This window comes from Rhincodon typus, chromosome 11, assembly GCF_021869965.1.
Source record: "Rhincodon typus isolate 14 chromosome 11, sRhiTyp1.1, whole genome shotgun sequence".
Classification (NCBI taxonomy): Eukaryota; Metazoa; Chordata; class Chondrichthyes; order Orectolobiformes; family Rhincodontidae; genus Rhincodon; species Rhincodon typus.
In genome coordinates, this window is record NC_063342.1 from 65,981,789 (window position 1) to 65,994,255 (window position 12,467).

The following is a 12,467-nucleotide window of genomic DNA, read 5'->3' on the forward strand; positions in this document are numbered from 1 at the left end:
CTTGGCCTGCTGTGTTCATCCAGCTCTACACCTTGTTATCTCAGATTTTCCAGCATCTGCAGTTCCTACTGTCTCCAATGCCACAGATTCTCCTGTTTTCTGGAGAAAACAATTCCATAGACTAATGACCCTGTGAAAGAAATAATTTCTCCTCATCTGTCTCTTAAAAGGAAGGCATTTATTCTTCAAACATATCCCCTAATACTCATCTCCACAACACGTGGAAAAAAGCATCTTCACAGTCACCACTCTTTGTTTCATGTTTTAATAAGATCACCTCTCATTCTTCTGTGTTCCAATGGGTTTACGTTAATCCTGTTGCTCAAGGGATAACAACTGCCTAGAACCCCAGCAGAAGTCCCCACTCTAGTGTGATGTAATGTTGTTACTTCCAACTGAGCAGACCTTGGTTTGACATCTCTTCCAAAAGACAGCATCTTGAAAACAGACCTCAAAATGTTGCAGAAAAGATTTACAAGGATGCTACCAGCATTGGAGAGTTTGAGCTGCAGGGAGAGGCTGAATAGGCTGGGGCTATTTTTCCTGGAGCGTCGGAGACTGAGGGGTGACCAAATAGAGGTTTATAAAATCATGAGGGGCATGGATAGGGTAAATAGACAAGGTGTTTTTCCCTGGGTGAGAGGGGAAAGATATAAAAGGGACCTAATGGGCAACTTTTTCACACAGAGGGCGTGTTTGTATGGAATGAACTGCCAAAGGAAGTGGTGGAGGCTGGTACAATTACAACATTTAAAAGGCATCTGGATGGGTGTATGAATAGGAGGGGTATAGAGGGATATGGGCCAAATGCTGGCAAATGGGACAAGATTTATTTAGGACATCTGGTCGGCGTGGGAGCAAAGGGTCTGTTTCTGTGCTCTATGACTCTGTCTCCAACAGTGCAGCATTCCCTCAGGACTGCCCTGAAGCATTAATCCAGATTATATGTTCCATTGCTGGTGTGGAAGGTTGAATCTACAACTTTCTCCCAGGTGTCAGCGCTACCAATTGAGCCAAAAGCTCACGCCTTTCAGGGGTCTCACCAGTTTATCACCTGAGCTGGAGTTTTTGGGCAGACTAGACTGAAGAGCAATGCCAAGGTATGAAAGGCTTTGTGCCATAGTAGGCAGCGAACTTAGTCTATTATGACATTACAGAGTTAGATTGACTAGAAGTGGAAAATCCAAAACAATTATTTCTAAAGGGGCATAGTCTACAGTTGTACCATAAGTATACCCTGGATTCTCGAGCTCACTGGGGAGATAAAAGGGAAGTAAATGAGTGATTTATTGATATTGAAAGTGTTGTGAAGTTATAAAGCTGGAAAATCATTCAAATTACACCTGCCAACACAAGAACAGAAGTAGTCCACTCAGCCCATCAAAACTGCTTCACCATTTTAGATCATGGCTGATCATCTATCTTAATTCTATTTTTCCATGTTATCCTCATTTCCCTTGATGTCATTAGTCCCTTGAAGTCTGTCAATTTCCATCTTGGACTCAAAGATTCCAAAGCCTGCTGTGATAGAGAATTCCAAAGATTATTTACTCCCTGGCTTGCTGCAGTGTTCTAGTGAAGCCTAGAGGAACAACACCTCATTTTCCTCTTGGGGACCCTACAGTCCTCCGGACTCAGTATTGAGTTCAATAATTTTAGGGCCTAATCTCTCCCATGTCCCGGCCCCCCCACCCCACTCACCAGGCTTTGTTACCACATAGCCTGCCATTACACACCCCCTGTTGTTAGTCACTAATAGTCCCCATTAACAACTACTCACCCTCCCAGCCTGATCGTTAGCAACTCTTTTGTCTGTCCAACTGTCTTTCTCTCTCTTTGGGCTCTATCCTATCGTTTACTCCCTACCCCACCCACCTCCCTATTTTCTGCATATAAACTGACGTTTTCCCAGCCACCGTCAGTTCTGAGGAAGGGTTACCGGACCCGAAACGTTAACTCTGTTTTCTCCTTCACAGATGCTGCCAGACCTGCTGAGCTTTTCCAGCAACTTTGTTTTTGTTCCTGATTTACAGCATCCGCAGTTCTTTCGGTTTTTACATTATCTGGAGTCTAGAGTCACATATAGGGCAAACTGGGCAAGGATTTAAAGGACACTAAAGGACTTTAGTGAATCAGATGCATTTGTAATGCCAAGTCATAGGAACATAAGACCAGTAGTAGGCCATTCAGCCCATCGAGCCTCTTCCACCATTCCATGAGCTTGAGGCTGAGATGTAGCCTAACTCCATTCACCTGCCTTTCCACATACTTTTCCTTAATAAAAGTTGATCTATCCCAGATTTGAAATTAACAACTGATCCAGCATCCATTGCTGTTTGTTGAAATCTGGAGGAGATCTGGAGAACGTTTTTTTCACGGTGTAAAGGTTATGGAAAGTGCTGCCTGAGAGGGTTGTGGCAGCAGGTTCTCACACAACATTTAACAAGTGTCTGGGTGAGTACTTGCTGGAGTTGACTACGTCTGAAGGGAATTGTTAGTTGAGGCAGTAGTTTCCACAATCAGAATGAAGGCCATCACACTCACAGCAACCAGATAAGATAATGAAGTGCCTCACAGAAATCTTAGTGGGAAAGAGAAAATTTGTTATTTAGTAAAGTGTTGAGGGGAAAGTCTGATCCCACCACAATCAAAGACTTTTTAAGTAATTGCTATTACACAGTATACATTTAGGTTCACTGAGATTATAAGGGCAACTAAAAAAGCTAACGTTAAGGAATTTAGCTGAATTTCTTTAGACAAATGGCTGTAGATACACCACTGGCCACAGGTTTCGAATTACAAAAACCAATCTCCACCATTGCCCTCTGCCTCCTACTTGTAAGCCAGTTTGGTAACTTGCCTTGGGCCACCCTTCCATGGGAACTCCACACAGATAGTTGCCTGAGGCTGGAATTGAACTTGGGTCCCTGGTGCTGTGAGGTAGCAGTGCTAACCAGTGAGGGTCTAGGTCCAAAATGTCATCTTTCCTGCTCCTATGATGCTGCTTGGCCTGCTGTATTCATCCAGCTCTACATCTTGTTATCTCAGATTCTCCAGCATCTGCAGTTCCTACCTAACCACTGAGCCACTGTGCCACCAGCACCTTGCGAACAAACTCAATTAAATTAGTCAGACAGGATCTCCCTCTAACAAATCTATGCTGACCAACCTTCATCAATCACTGGCTTTCCAAGTATTGATTGATCTTGTGCTTCAGAGTTTTTTTTACATTTATTTCCCTGCCACTGACTTCAGACGAACTGGTCTGTAATTACCTGGCCTATCCATACTGCCATTCTTGAACAAAGGAACCACATTAACTATCTTCCAGTCATCCAGCACTTCACCTGTGGTCAGCAAGGTGTTAAATATCTCAGGCAGAGTCCTAGCAATCTCCTCCATTGCCTCTCAAAGCAGTCTGTGATATATCCCATCAGGCACTGGGGATTTATTGAACTGTGTGTCTGTTAAAATATCTAATTCCGTCTCCGTATTAATCTTTACAAGTTCTAGAATCTCAGCATTCCAACTGAAATCCCCAGCTACAACATCTTCCTCCCCTTTGAACACAGATGAGAAGCATTTATGTCAGATCTCACCCAAGTCCACTGGCCCCATCCACAGGTTGCCCCTTTGGTCTCTAATAAGTCCCACGCTTTCCCTGGTAACCTGCTTATTCTTAATATACTTATAAAATGCCTTAGGGTTTTCCTTGATCCTGTCTGCCAAAGATGTTTCGGAGATAGCAAGAACTGCAGATGCTGGAGTCAGAGATAACACAGTGTGGAGCTGGAGGAACACAGCAGGCCAGGCAGCATCAGAGGAGCAGGAAAGTTGACATTTTGGGTTGGGACCCTTCTTCAGAAATGGGGAGGGAGGAGGAAGCTGGGAAATAAATAGAGAGTGGAGGGGTGGCACTGGGGAAGGTAGGTGGGTTGGTGATAGGTGGATGCAGGTAGGGAATGATAGGGATTAGTCAGTGGGATGGGAAGGCTGGATAGGTGGGAGAGAAGATGGACAGGTTGTGTCAGGTCAAGGAGGCAGATATGAGAGGGAGGGTTGGTCATGGGATGAGGCCGGGGATGGGGAGATTTTAAAACTGGTGAATTCCATGTTTAGGCCATCGGGCTGTAGGCTCCCGAGGCGGAATATGAGGTGTTGCTCCTCCAGTTTGTGGGTGGCGTCATTGTGACACTGGAGGAGGCCCAGGATGGACATGTCACCCAGGGATTGGGAGGGGGAGTTAAAGTGGTTGGCGACTGGAAGGTGTTGTTGTTTCTTGTATACAGATCGTAGATGCTACATGAAATGGTCTCCGAGTCTACGCTTGGTCTCACCTTTGTAGAGGAGGCCACATCGGGAGCAACAGATACAGTAGACCAAGTTGGTGATGTCCAGATGAACCCCCGTCAGATGTGGAAGGTTTGCTTTGGGTGTTGAAAGGAGATGAGGGGGGCGGTGTGTATGGGCAGGTGTAGCACTTCCTGCAGTTGCAGGGAAAGGTGCCGGGGATGGTGGGGCTAGCAGGGAGTGTGGAGCAGACAAGGGAGTCGCGGAGAAAGCGGTCCTTCCTGAAGGCAGATAGGGGTGGGGAGGGAAATATATCCTTCATAGTGGGATCAGATTGCAGGTGGCAGAAGTGGTGGAGAATGATACACTGGATACAAAGGTTTGTGGGGTGATATGTGAGGACAAGGGGGATTCTGTCTTTATTTTTGTTGGGAGGAGGGGTTCTGAGGGCAGAAGTGTGGGAAAATGCAAGAGATGTGGCTGAGGGCATTTTTGATTGCTGGAGGAGGGAAGTTAAGGTTCTTGAAATAGGAGGACATCTGGGATGTTCAGGAGTGGAACGATCCATCTTGGGAGCAGATGCAGCGGAGCTGGAGGAATTGGGAGAACAGGATCACATTTTTACAGGAGGATGTGTGCGAATAGGTGTAGTCCAGGTAGCCAATGATGTCTTGTTGACCCTCTTTGCCCTCCTAAATTCCTCTCTGAGCAACCTCCTACACTCTGTATTTTTAAGGATCACCCCTGCTTTTAATACTCTGTACCTGACATACGCTTCCTTCTTTTTCTTTATCAAGCTCTCAATATCCCTTGACATCCAGAGTTCCCTGGACTTGCTGCCCTTGCCCTACACTCTTGGAGGAACACACTGACCCTGAAACGCTCACTATACTACTTTTAAGAGTCCAATTTCCAAATATAGACTGACCTGCAAGTAAATGCTCCCAATCGACGTTTACTAGATTCTGTCTAATGATAATGAAATTGGCCTTCCTCCAATTTAGACACTTAATTTCTGCACTATCCTTATCCCTTTCCATACTGACTTTGAAACCTATAGAATTTAGGTCATTATCACCATATGTTCACCCATTGAAACTTCAATCACTTGACCGGCTTCATTCCTCATGATTGGGTCTAGCACTGCCCCATCTCTAGTAGGACTATCTACGTACTAGCACAAAAAGCTCTCCTGGATGCACTTTAAAAGTTCCACCCTGTCTGATCCTTTCATGCTGAGACGATCCCAGTTAATGTTCAAAGTAGAAGTCCCCTACAACTATAACCCCGTTTCTCTCACACCTTTCTGTGATTTGCCTACATACCTGCTCCTCTATCTCTCTCTGACTGTTGGGAGGCCTGGAGTATAATCCAAGCAAAGTGATCACCCCATTTTTATTTCTAAGCCCTACCCAGATTCCTCATTTGAAGAGTTTTCTAAAACATCCTCCCTCATTACTACGATGAAAGTTTCCTTTAACAATAATGCAAAGCCCTCACCACTCTTACGCTCACCATATACCACCTGAAACTTGTATCCCCTGGAACGTTGAGCTGCCAGTCCTGTCCTTCCTTCAACCATGTCACATCCACCTTACCAGGAAAGCGCGTTACATTAAAATAAATACAATTTAGCTTTCTGGACCTCCCATGTGTCTTATCCTGCCCATGTCTTCTCCACATACTGGACTGTCCTGGCATTCCTTCGATATCTGATTGGGCCTTACTCCCGACTTTCTATCTGTTCTTCCCGACTTTCCATCTATTCTGTACTCTATGCCATTCAGTTTAAAATTCTCCAGCAGCACACGCAAACCTCCCAGCAAGGATACTGGACCCTTGAAGACTTACTTGAGCCCAATAGCTCTGACTTCAATAATCATGAAGTGCTTCAAGAGGCTGGTCATGGCCCACATCAACTCCAGTCTCCCAACCTGCCTCAATCCCCTACAGTTTGCCTATCGACATAACAGGTCCACAGAGGATGCCATATCCCTAGCCCTGCACTCATCTCTGGAACATCTGGACAACAAAGACACCTACATCAGATTCCTGTACGTTGTCTACAGCTCCACCTTCAGCACTATTATCCCCTCCAGTCTGATCTCAAAACTGCTTGACCTTGGTCTCAGCTCTGTCCTCTGCAACTGGATCCTCAGCTTTCTGACCCACAGGCCGCAATCAGTGAGGATAGCTAACTGCACCTCCTCCACAGTAATACTCAACACTGGAGCTCCCCAAGGATGCATCCTCAGCCCCCTACTGTAGTCCTGTACACTGACGAATGTGTTGCCAATTTCCAAATGAGCACCACCATCTAAAAGTTCACTGATGACACCACTGTAGTGGGATGGATATCTAACAATGAGGAGTCAAAATACAGAAGGAAGATAGAGGGCTTGGTGTTGCGGTGCAATGAAAACAATCTGTCTCTCAACATCGGCAAAACTAAAGAACTGATCATCGACTTCAGAGAGAAAGGAGGAGAACATGCCCCCATCTCCATCAACAGAGCTGAAATCAACAGGGCGGAGAGCATCAAGTTCCTCGGAGTGACAATAACAGACGACTTGTCCTGGACTTTCCCACGTAAATGTGACAGTCAAGAATGCACAACAATGCCTCTTCTTCCTCACGCAGCTCAGGAAATTTGGCAGGTTCCTCACCAACTTCTACAGATGCACCACTGAAAGCATACTGTCCAGGTACATACTGGCCTGGTTCGGCAACTGCTCTACCCGGGACCATAAGAAACTACAGAAGGTGGTGTGCACAGCCCAGACCCATGGAAGCCAACCTTCCATCCATGGACTCTACTTACACGGCTCGCTGCTGCAGAAAGGCGACCAACATCAAAGACCCATCCTACCCTGGTAATGATCTCCAACAATTTCTTCTGTAAGGCAGAAGGTACAGAAGCCTGAACACATGCACAAGCAGGTTCAGGAACAGCTTCTTTCCAGCTATTATCAGAACATTGATTGGACTCTAGCCTCAAATAATGTAACCTGCAAAGTAACCTGTATGCCTCTAAGTCTTTTTGATCTGTACATCCTTTGCTTGCTGTGATCTGCCTGTACCACTCATAAACAAAGCTTTTCACTGTATTTTGGTACATGCGACAATAAATTCAATCAATCAGTCAATCAATCGATCGATCAGATCACCACTTAACCTTCTAATTTCTAGAGAAAACAGGCCTAATCTGTATAATCTCATCTCATAACTTACCCTTGAAGTGAAGGTAGCTTTCTTGTGAACCCACATTGTACTTCCTCCAAGGACAATACATCCTTCCTAAGGTGTGGTGCCCAGATCTGTTCATAGCACTTCTTGTGGGGTGTAACCAGGGTTTTGTGTAACTGCAGCATAATTTCTGCATCCTGTATTCCAGTCCCTAAGATGTAAAGGCCTATATTCCATTAGCTGTCTCAATTACTCTCTGCATCTAATGCGGCATTTAAAGATCTGTGCACCTGAACCCCCAAGTCTGTTTGGACATCTGCTCTATTTACTGTCTAGAAAGTACCCTGATCTGTCCTTTGTCAATCCAAAATCAGATAGTCTGTACAGTGTGGAAGCAGGCCATTTGGCCCACCAAGTCCTCCAAAGAGCATCCCACCCAGACCTACCCCCGCTTACCCTATCCCTGTGACCCTGCATTTCCTATGGCCAATCCACCTAGCCTGCACATTTTTGGACTCATTACTGTATATTCTAGATTTATCAATTGCATTTAAATTTTGCCAGTTGCTAAGGCAAGACTTAAACCCATACTTCCAAGATCAGTAGCCTGGATTTTTTTCCTTTATTCATTAACAGGTTGAGGGCGTTGCTGGCCAGGCAGTATTTAATTGCCCATCCCAAATTGCCCACAGTCAACCACATTGCTGTGGGTCTGGAGTGACATGGTACCAGGTAAGGATGGCAGTTTCCTTCCCTAAAGGGCATTAGTGAACCAGATGGGCTTTTCCCCCAACAACCGATTGATGGTCATCATTAGCCTCTTAGTTCCAGATGGTTTATTGGATTCACATGCCACCTTCTGCCATGAGCAGGATTCAAATCTGGGTCCCCAGAACATTATCTGGGTCTCTAGATTAACTGCCCAGCAATAATATCACTAGGCCATTGCCTCCCAATAGGATTAACCTATTCTAGGTGAAATTATCATTACACCACTACTTACCTGTCTGGGAAAGCAGTCTGGGTTATGAAAATGTGTTTCACCTGATCATGAGTATGAAAAAATGGTTTCAGTTTTTTAGATTTTTGGATATATATTGTCATTTTACCACCAAAGCAGATTTGAATATTTAAGAGAAACAAAACTTGTCTCACTCATCCCAGGAGTCAAATGTCCCAAATAGCTGACGAGATCGTAACTGTTTTCAAACAATTAGTGGCTGCAAATGTTAAGTGCATTTGAATGATGAATCTCACATAATAACAGTCAAGCAATAGTGTAATTTTCCATTCTCCTGCACACAGCAGTCCAATTTATAGTGATTAGGCAATTAAGTAAATCTTTCTCGTTGGTTTGAAAAGTTTGATCGTCTTTATGTGAATTTAGGACTCCAGAAGTAGCTTCTTGAATTTTTGGTTTTAACAATAGAAGTGTCTGACTTAAAGACCATTGTTTCTACTGATACCATGCATAGGAATAAAACCCTCCCTCCCGAACAAGACTGGGAGTTCAGGTCTTTTGGAATTACTTTTGGAAGTATGGAATTACTTTTGGAAGTATGCTTTTTCCCAATCACCCTGAGAATGGCAGGAATTATTGAATATTCTGTTTTGTTTTATTTCAGTTAAATTCACTGTGGAGCTAATCTCCAGTGATATTTACCATCAACATTAAGACATAAGTGCAGCTTCAACAATGATTAATCTTTAATGTCAAACCAATGGAGGAGTGAGTAACTGAACCAAACATTGGGTCAGCAAAGGTAAATGATGAGTAATTTGAGATGTGATGCAGTAAAATATGACAGCTTTGGGAGGAACAGGTAATCTTAGATCTAATCTGTCCCCGACATTGGACAGAGAGCATCAAAGCATGAGATGGCAAGGCATTAAAAAACAAGAACTTTCAGGGGGCTGGTTAGCTCAGTTGGCTGGATGGCTGGTTTGTGATGTCCAACAGAGCAGGCTCAATTCCTACACCAGCAGAGGTTACCATAAAGGACTCTTTTTCTCAACCTCTCCCCTTGCCTGAGGTGTGGTAGCCCCTCAGATTCAATCACCTCTCTCTGTAATGAGAAAGCAGCCCTACTGTCTGGTAAGACTATGGTGGCTTTACCTTTAAAAAAGAAATGGGCTTGTAGTTGCTGCAATGATGTGAATCTAAATGAAAATCTGCACCACCTATCCTTAAAGGATTCTGGAGTCAATCTACATGATATTGATGCTGTCAGGGTATGAGTGAAGGCTTTTCATTTTAATAACAGAAATAATTTGTAATGATGTAAGAGTATGAGTGAACATTGTGAGTAATTCTTGAAGTTTTTTTCTTTAGAATGAGGGGTGAGATGGAGAAGTGCGGGTGAGGAAAGAAGTGTCTGGTTAACTATAGTGACAGGCTTGTTGGAACAGCCCATCTTTCCAGCCTACTGATTTCATCTACTTGTATTTGGAGGGTGGAGGGAAGGCCATTTTCTTTGTTGTTAAATTAGCATTGCTACCATCTTAAAAAAGAGAAGAAGACCATTGGGATGGAGGAGTCAAAAGTCCCAGCTACTGATAGAGCTGGACGCTGAAAATGTAAAGGAGGATAATAGAAGAAACTATGTTGAGAATAGCAAAAGGAAAAAGACATGAACTGAAGAAAATGAGTAAGAGACAAAGGTGAAGATAAATGAAGCAGATGTTAATTGAAAATATCGTAGTGTAGCCATAAGGGTGTAGTTGTGTCATGATGATAATACTCAAAAAGCCGTAGAACAAGAGTTGAAATCTCAAATACTGGCCTTGAATTTTATCTTTAAAATTGCAGTCTCCATGAGCGTGATCATAAAGATATAGGTTTGTCATAAAAACCCGAATGCTTCTCTACTGCCAATCCCTCTTGGGGTTAAAGTGTGTTCTCCTTATCCAATCCATCCATGACGCAGTACCACACCAACGTGACTGACTCTTAACTGTCTTCTAAAAAACTAACTACTCTGTTATATCCAGAACAATCCAGGAATGGCTCTTAAATACTGACCCAGCAGTGACAACCAAATATCAAATTAGTGAAATCCACCATAGACATGATTAAAAATAGCAGGAGAAACTGCAAATGTTGAAAACAGTCTCACAACAACAGGAACTTACTGCTTAAGATCTACAAGTGTATAGGTAAGGTTCTGATAGAGAAATAGTTGTTAAACAAGAAAAGATCAAACCTGTGCATTTCCCCTTGTAAAATCTAGGCATTGACATAATGCCCAGTAATAAAGTAGTCTGCAACAAGTAAAGGAAACCTGCCCATGGTAGACAAACAGGAGGCTGGAAGAACACAGCATCTGGAGGAAAGGAGCAGTCAACGTTTCAGGTATTGCCCTTCTTCAGGACTGGATGTGGGGTTAGGGGGAGCTGCAGAAAAGGGGGGGGGGGGGGAAGGGGGAGGGTATGTAGCAGAATGATGGTGATAGGTGGACACCGGTAGTAGGTATGACCTGACTGGTCGATGGGACGGATCAATCCGGTTGGTAGCTGGAAGGGAGGGTCAGAAGGTGGAATGGAAGGGAGGAGGTGGGGATGGAAAGGGAGCCAGGGGTTGGGTGGGAAAGTTCTTTGAAATTGGAGAACTCAATGTTGAGTCCTCTGGGTGGTGGGATGCCCATGTGCCCGGCACTGAGTGAAAGCAGTCTTTGGATTAAGGGGACTATCGAGTTTAAACTCAGAAACAAGATTAGCAAAGCACAGACAAATAAAAGAACACAATGGTTACATTGCAATTTGCAATGTAATGTACCCTGGTCTCTTAGAATCCCTACAGCGCAGTCAAGGCCATTCAGCCTGCACAAACTCTCCAAAGGTTATTGCACCTAAACTTAGCCCTTTACCCTTGAGTTCCACATGGCTAACCCCCACCCAGCCTACATATCCCTGGTCACTACGGGCAATTTAGCATGGCCAATCCACCTAACCTGCACATCTTTGGACTGTGGGAGGAAACTGGAGCACCCGAAGGAAACCCCCACAGACAGAGGAGAGCAGGAGGGGAAAGGCACTCTCAGCAGGAGGTTCTCATCTCACAGCGAAATATGAATTGCTGAGGATCTGCAGTCATATTTAGGCCAGACTAGGTAGGAGTGCCAGACACCCTTTCCTTAGGGAATCAGATGGAACTTTATGACAATTGATGGTAATATCACATTCATCCTTGCTGAGTCTGGCTTTCAGTTTTAGATTTAGGTCACTACATTATGCATGGCAGTTCCTAATCATGGCCAGGACTCTCACCTCCATGGGGATAAGGAAATGAATCTGTGCATACTCCCCCACTCCCCCATTTCCCCCACCCCGCTAGTCAGAAGCTGCTTTCCCCATCTCTAACTCAATCTGCCTTCCAAAAGGGAAGAGAGGGAGGTGTGTCTCTGAGGGCAAGGCAGTGTGATTGGGTGTTATGCCTGTCATGATTGAATAGCTGTGTGTAAGCTATGAGGTGTGGGTGTGCGTCATGCAACGTTGCTGATTCAGTGAGGGTGAGATGCGGCTATGAAGTTGAACTCTGATTGATGGAGATTGCTGAGAGGTTGGTGAAGCAGCTGGAGATTGGTGCATTGAGCAACATGTTGTAGGGATATTGCAATGGGAAGATGAGTTCAATGACCTTGACCATTTTTACACAGTCATGAAACTTCTTGCAGCACTGCTTTCAGTCCTCAGGGATCCACTTGATCATGAAGGCTGTCAGCTGTCATTGGTTTCTCAGTTTGTCTGAACAGTATCCGTATCCACTATGGATAGAGGGCATTACTAACTCTCTCCACCTCCTGCACCAAATCTTAACGACTGTACATCATTGCTGTTTTGTCATAAATTAGCTGCTTTGTTTCCTCCAACACAAAACTGATTATATTCCAAAAAGTACATCATTGATTGGAAGGGGCTTGGGGCTGATCTTGAAGTTGTGACAGTCAAACATTTTAGTTCTTGGTTAGTTTTATACAACTTGAGTGAACTAT